The sequence below is a fragment of the Dromiciops gliroides genome, chromosome 3 (assembly GCF_019393635.1).
Source record: "Dromiciops gliroides isolate mDroGli1 chromosome 3, mDroGli1.pri, whole genome shotgun sequence".
NCBI classification, from domain to species: Eukaryota; Metazoa; Chordata; class Mammalia; order Microbiotheria; family Microbiotheriidae; genus Dromiciops; species Dromiciops gliroides.
In genome coordinates, this window is record NC_057863.1 from 259,503,734 (window position 1) to 259,511,561 (window position 7,828).

The 7,828-nt window shown below is 37.1% G+C and overlaps 1 long non-coding RNA gene across 1 annotated transcript; it reads right to left on the reverse strand.

The window, feature by feature from the left end:
* Positions 1 to 173: 173 nt before the first annotated feature.
* Positions 174 to 7,581, reverse strand: LOC122750784. The gene is made up of 2 exons (XR_006355754.1): positions 7,513 to 7,581; positions 174 to 4,025 (listed from the first exon to the last, which is right to left on the reverse strand). It is a non-coding gene; the product is annotated as an uncharacterized LOC122750784 (long non-coding RNA).
* Positions 7,582 to 7,828: the final 247 nt, after the last annotated feature.

Below are 7,828 nucleotides of genomic sequence, written 5' to 3' on the forward strand. Positions count from 1 at the left end.
AAAACAGATGCAGGCTGAGGTCTTATTCTGCTAAGAGTCAATAAAAAAATGTCCTGATCACCAGTCCAGAAACTTGCAATCAACTTCTTTAGCAAAGAGCATCAAATGACTTCATTTTAAGTGAAACTTTTCTTTAAATAATAAATTTCACAAAACAAACCTAAACACACAAATAAATATATATATTTATTATAATCATGTATTAATAATTATTATTTTACATCAGGGCACTTCAGGAATCACAATGTAGGCTTTCCCTTTGCCTATTTCACCCAGCACTAAGAGAACCTTAATTAAAACCGACTCACATATCAGTTCAATTAAACCAATACTGGTTTAGTCTGTTGAAATCGCCAACAATGTATTTTAAAATAGGCTCTAACCAATTTTCATGAATAGTATAATAAACAGAATCATTTTATAAAAATCTAGTGACATAAATTGCAAATTAAAGTAGACCATTACAATCACCAGAGTAGTACCTGATAATGAATTAAGACAAGCTAATAAAAATGGACCACAGCTTTGCATCCTTCTGTAAAGCCATACTTTAGTAACATTTTAGCAGAGAAAGGACTGAAAAATGTAATCAAAGATAGCTGACCTTTACATAACACTTTAAAGTTTACAGTGCACTGAGAAACAATTAAGATGCTCTAATATTAACAAGTAATTCTGTTCCAATAAAACTCTCACAGCTTGTAATCACATATTAGATCACTTTGCAAGTAAAAATATGAGACTATTTCTCACATTGCTATTAAATCATACCAGGGATATTTTTATTTCCACTGATAGATGGATCTTTGAATTTGAAACCACAACTGACACCTTTCCTCATATCAAAGGCTGATGGGGGATGTGCTCCACACATAAATGATATAAAAATTACAAAGTGAATTTTTTTCTATATTCATGATGAAAAATAAATTTCTTTTAAAGTAAGTAGGCATAATGAATGAAGTATTGAAGTTACAGCAATACAAACTTGTTTTCTAAAATGATTTCTATGTGGTGACCTCAATGTTAACACATAGATCTCTGCCATCAAACTATACTTTTAAAGTATATATAGAATTTTAAAAATATATAAATGGATATGTATGTATATATGTATATGGCATAGGAACTAGTTGTGGCACAAAGCCCTTGTCCCTGAAAACTCTTTCATGTTTCTAAGGACAAATGAATCATTAAGTGATGGCATTTTGGATTTTTTCAAAAAACATCAAAGCCTGGGGAATTTACAAGAGGCTCTTAGTAGTAAAATGTATCTTGTTGTTCTGAGACAAAATACTAAATAAGCAGAACCTAACACAATACTCAATTTTACCATTTAAATGATATTTAAAACAATTTTAACATTAGTGTTTGTCAAACCAAAATGCACTTAAAAAAAAAGTCAGAGTGGTAAAACACCACAATTTCAAATCACAGATCAGGAAAATATATTCCTACCCCTACAAATTTTAATATATTTATTGCATTTCAGTTTCGTATTTCTCTATCCTTCCCCCTGCCCCAAAGTACACACAGCTTCTAAGGTCAAAAACAATGTCTTGGATTTTTTTTGAAAGACTGCTGTTTTGCTTTGATTCAAATTCGGTAACAGTTTCTAATGTGAAACTTTGTAAAGCCCTAAAGTTCACATTGATTTTAGACACTTCTTCTGTTCTAATTTCTCTGGGAGGTCTATGTCAGAATTCTTCCATAGTTTTTTTTTTTTTTTTTTAGTGAGGCGATTGGGGTTAAGTGACTTGCCCAGGGTCACACAGCTAGTACGTCTTAAGTGTCTGAGGCCAAATTTGAACTCAGGTCCTCCTGACTCCAGGGCCGGTGCTCTATCTACTGCGCCATCTAGCTGCCCCACTTCCATAGTTCTTTAGCTCTGATTTGACAAAACATTTTAAGTCTCAAGAAGCACTGTTTATTATTATTATCTGTGGACTTGATGAAAAAAAAAAATCCTGAACTTTCAACATGATGGAGGAACGGCAATATTAATGACTTCATTGGCGAAGAGGAGTTAAACAATTGGTTTATGTCCAACTCTGGCATCACCCCCAGATTCAGCCTTTAAAAAACTAACAGATTTTTAAAAATGAACATAAAATGATAAAGTGAAAGGGTATATGAAAGCTAGCTTAACAGAAAGCAAAGATTCCTCTTTGTTTCATTGTAAGAAAAAAAGTTAATAAATTTGCATTTCTGGAAGACAATTAAAAGATTTAAAAATGTCATTTGATAACCGTAGTTAGCTACTAAGCTCTGCTTTGCTAGCATGATTTAAATAGTATTTTCCTTTGTGGGAGGTGAGATGATATGAAGAGAAAACATTTGGTTCTCCTTTAATTAACAGCCACATCCTGAAACATCACTAATCAAAATATATGGTGCTTGGCTGCAAGTCAAGTGGAGACAACACAGCTTTTCTAGAAGCCAAGTGACAAGATTCAGACACAAATTCTACAAAGATCACTCCACAGACAAATGGAGAGGTGAGTAATTTGCAACAAGTAGGTGGTGAAAGCTAAGCAGGTGATACAGGTCAAAGGTGTTCAGAATAAGTAATTCACCTGGTTACCCTAGTCACCAGAACATTAACACTGCCTTCTAAACCTAGGTAAAACAGTGGGCTCAATCACTCTTCTTGGGCAAGAGGCTTCAGGAGGGCAGAGCTTCTCGACAGTAAGTTCCTAGCTGAGATCCCAAACAAGGATTTATGGACGGCTTTCCTGGAGCTACCTAGTAATCTCAATACAAGGGAAGAACAAGCTGCTGAAATTCTGCTGCTGGCTCTGAGAAGAGACCCTTTGCCCAAGGGAAGATATGGAAGCTGGCCTTAAGGCCTCATGGTTTTGAGTTCTTTTGACAGGAATGTGGAAAGTAGGACATTCTTGTGACTATCTGGCAGTAGTGCTACATTGTAATTATAGAGTGTATGACAAACCATGAAATGTTCAGGTAAACCTAGTTTTCCAGGGGGGGAAACCCCAAAGGAGGTATTTCAATACTTTGTGTTCCATGCTCCACCTGTCAGTGCCCTACATCCACCATCACAGTGTTTTTAGATCATCAGACTCCTGATCAAGATGCTCATGATTAACAAGTCAAACACTACAAATTCTCTCTTCCTTAGGTAAAGAGGATTTGCTTGGGTGTCTTAACAAAGAAACACCAACAAATCTGGCTTCAGCAAACAGACCATAATTGTGGGTGGGCAGTTACTTAATGAGCCCTGGCCTAATGGTGGCTGACTTCTCTTAGTCTTGGAAAACTATTTGTGGTCATCAGATGTTTTAGAGAAGGAAGAATTGTTTTTATTCCTAGGGCACAAACAGGAAGGGGTATGGGGTGGTTATTCTAGTAGTACAAAACTGCCACCCCAATGTTTTGGCTTCTGTGAAGTCCAAGATAAGTTGTGGAAAGAAAAAAGTCTTCTTAGAATTTTTAAAAAACTGAATGTATCCAAGACCTTAAATTGTTTAGGTCAGGAAACAGTAGGTAGTCAACTCTATCGGCACTGCAAATGACTAAGTGATAATATTGTACATGCTACCTTTCATTCCCCAAGGAGTTCCAATCTTCTGGTACTCACCCTCTAGACTAATTCCATGAACAAATATGGATGCTGAGGATTTTGAAAGAGACATCTTTGTGATATTATCCAGGGCAGTATACATAGTGAATGAATTGTGGGGAGAGGTATTTCCCTCTCTGAACAAGAAAATAAAATCCAAACATAGCCATCACATTTTCACAAGAAAAGATCTGTTGATACTTGACACTATTTTGTGAGAGAAAAAACATCAAGTTTAAGTCATATCTCTCAGGCAAACATTACATTTTTTACAGGAAGGGAAACAAAGACATTAATACATTGTGCGTTACTGGGCAATGTGGACATACTCTCTATAACACAGTGGCTTCCACTATTATCTCTGGATTCTCTATATCCATTTTGCTTTGGACCATTCTCAGTTCCAGTTGGGCTGGACTGGGCTTCTTCCCTTTTCCAGCTTGTGCTGAAAGAACAAATTAGAACATCAACTGAAGGAAATGAAGCAGTGAAGAAAGTTTCTTATTGCTTCCATTAAGAAGGAAGGAAGGAAAGTTCTGCTTCAGTGAGAGGTGCCATTAGTTAGGTTAACTATTATTAAGGTGGAGGAAGGGGTTAAGTGTTTTATGTAGATGATAGTTTCCCCTTTAAAAGGGCTAGGAGGATTTAAGATTTGATTAACAAGGGGAATTAGGGTTGGAATAATGAGTTTGGCTTCCATGTTCTCCCGAGGCATAAAAAGCCCAGTTAATATAGAAATGGTGGCATGGAGTTTTCAGCAGAATTTTCAGTATATTTCAGCTGAAATAATCAGATTGATTCTCTATCCTTTTTTCAATTGATCCTATTTACAGTTAATTGATTTTGTCCTGTAACTGCCTAAAGTCATGGTTCTTTGTCTCTGAACTTAGTTCAAAAATTCAGCTGGCCTGTAATGAGATAAGTTTAGAAATCCAGTTCTCTCGTTAATTACTATCCAACTCTTCTGGCAAGGAAATCTGTTACCCTTGAAGGAAGCAGGTAGACATCAGGGAGTCTGATATAATCAATTTTTACACCACCAAGCTATCCTTCAAGATGTCTGGCTTGTTCTCCAAAGAAGTCGAGACTCTAACAATGAACACTTCTTAGTCAAAGGAGGGAAGGAGGGGACAGGTGGTAGCCCTCATTCCCAATTTCCATCCAATCATATTTTCATCCATCTATGATGCTAGCCTTCTTGTCTTCTGTACTACCCCAAACTATAAATGACACCTGTCCCTCTCATTTGGGGTCTTAGCTTTGCTGGAGAATGATAAATTTGCACTTTACTAATAATTGATCGTGCTCAGAATTTTGTGTCTCAGTCTACCTTAATTTTAACTGTTACACAGGGATGACTTCCTGACTAAATATTGCCAACTACTGTGGTGAACACAGGACCCTGAGGAGTTGCATGTTACTTATATTTATTTACAAATTTGTTTTTATTGCATTTTATGGTCTCTAGGTGCCTCCCTGTCTTCTAATCCAGAGCCTTAATCTCTGGATTGGCCTGAACCATGATATTTGGCATGGTTAAAAGGAACTGTTTGCAAAAACTACAAGGTTAAATTAATTGCTAAAGTAGGGAAGGGTGGTGTGGAAGAAAGAAAGCTTTGTTGACTGGATGGCAGATAGAGAACCCAGGTATCCTGTGTTATTAGAGATAGATGGGAAGCCTTGTTACTGGAATAAAGAGGAAGCTCCCATTTATCCTATTGGTTTAGTTTGATGAATACTTAAGGAGCTTGATGAAGAACATAGGAAAATTTATTTATATGGCAAATTTAAGTGTCCTTGGATCTTATTAACAGTTTTAGGAAAGCTAGATTACCAGTAAGGATAATGAAGAAAAATGGCCCTTGAATATTCAGCCAAAAGGCAGAGGTGAATTAGCTTTTGATCTTTAAGAATCTTGCCTTAAAGACAGAAAAACCCCTTATTGATCTAGTAACAGCATAGGTAAAAAGACAATGCTATGACCAATATAGAAATGTTTTACATGAGTACACATGTGTAACCTATATAAAATTGCTTGCCTTCTCAAAGGGAGGAAGGAAAGAATTTGGAGCTCAATGTTTTAAAAACAGATGTTAAAAAAATTGTTTTTACATGTAATTGAGGAAAAATAAAATAATAAATTTAAAAAAGAAAAGAAAAAAAGATAATGCTAATTGGGGTGGAGACTGAAAGGCTACAGAGGGTGAGCATCCCTGACTTAGAGGTTTCCCCTACAGAATATGTTAAACTCTAGTAAGATTATGACTGTAGGAAAAGAATCAGATCAGGAGTGAATAATAAAATTGGGAACTGGAGCCTGTATGGTGGTAGGGAATGTATGACTCCACAGAGAATGTAAACTACCTTGAGTAAATGTAAACAGCAAAAGAAGCTCCAATATAGCCCATGGGAGGACTTGAACATGACCCTGGGCCATGCCTGGCATTATGCCTTCTTTGTTCTGTTTCTATGATACCTGGGCTTGGCATGGGGTTAACCAGGGGATCCATTTTACTTTGTCTTGCTGCCAGTAAGCTCTTCCCCTGTTAATAATCGAGACGGCATGGGCCCCTCTTTCTTCAGCACCTCAGGACTCTCTTGGAGGCTATGTCACTCTACAATTGGTATAATTAGGGCAGAACAGATCTGCCCCCTTACAGAGACATAAGAAAGTCTGTTCTACTATTTCCAAGGGAGTGACTTTCTTAAGAGGCAAGTCCAAAGGATGGACAGGCTTTTACCACCTTAGAATTTAGCAGACAGAGGGGAAATTTAAACAGCAGGTGATGAATATTATTAGAATAATGGCTAATGAGGGTATGGTCTAATTGGGGGAATTCAGAGTTCCCTCAGTTTCAGACTAGTATCAGCTGGAAGAGGAACATAAGGAACAATGTCTAAAATCCCTGCTCCCACATAAGTTAGGCTAGTTTTAGACAGTACTTTAAAAGGTACTGATGCATTGGCTGGTGGCAACCTTGTTTGATTCGGGGTTCTAAGGTCTCAGACCGCTGATGTCATTTCTTCATTGCCTGAATGGCAACGGTGGATCATGATAGGTAAAAATTAAGATGAGAGAGCTTTCCTCAGCTGAAGCAATTCAAAATGTCCAATTTTTTTTTTTTTTTTTTGGGCAGGGCAGTGAGGGTTAAGTGACTTGCCCAGGGTCACACAGCTAGTAAGTGTTAAGTGTCTGAGGCTGGATTTGAACTCAGGTCCTCCTGAATCCAGGGCCAGTGCTCTATCCACTGCACCACCTAGCTGCCCCCTCAATTCTTAACCTTGTTGAATAACCTTTTTTGGCTATGACTAAGTAAATTTCCTTTTAACTGTTGAATGCTAGTAACTCATTTTGTTCCAATATCAAACCTAAACTACTAAGGGACTGGTTGGAGTCAGGCCCAGCACAGAACAGATTCCATTCTGCCGGTGCTTTATCCATTGCGCCACCTAGCTGCCCCAGCCTGCTATAGATTTTACAAGTTTATTCTTAAAATGTAAATCCTTACCTTTCCTTTTTTTTCCGGGGTGGGGGTTGGGGGGTGGAGAAGAGAAAGGTGGGGTAGGGAGGCTATATGTAAATCCCAATTGTATTTTTTCTTCCCTCTGAGATAACTTGAAATTAAACTTTGCCTAGTACTCAAGATTTAATTAAGGATTCTGGGTTTATGCTTTAAGCATAATAAAATCGGGTTTTTAAATCTCTCTACACGTCAATAAGTATGATCGGGCATCAATACTTACCATTAGGGACAGTGTATTGAAGGCATGTTCTAGGGGGGAAATACTTGTAAAGGCACTTATGGTAGCTTCTATACTGATTATTGTAGATAAGGCTAAATGGAAGCCTTGAAATTGCTTGAACCATTCCATGGAATCAATATTAAACAACTTTAAAAAAAACTGAAAATTATTAATCTGGAAGAGACTACCTTTAGCACTTTCAATAGTCCTCTGAAGAACATGGTGCATGGCTGACACAGTCTTTTCACATGCCACCTGTAATAAAGGGAGCGAAAACAATTGATCCACAACTCCTTCTGTGACCCACAAACAGTTTATATAATATTTAAAGATTATCTTGGAAGGTTTTGTTAATGAGAATTTAGTTTTCATCAGACCAAGGAGATGGCAGCGGGGTCCAACATAGTATATAAAATTACATTTTTCTTATACTGTCATTAGAGACTAAGGATAAAATCAAGAACAATATGTCTAAAAGCAAGAGGCCATAAATTACTTATCCCT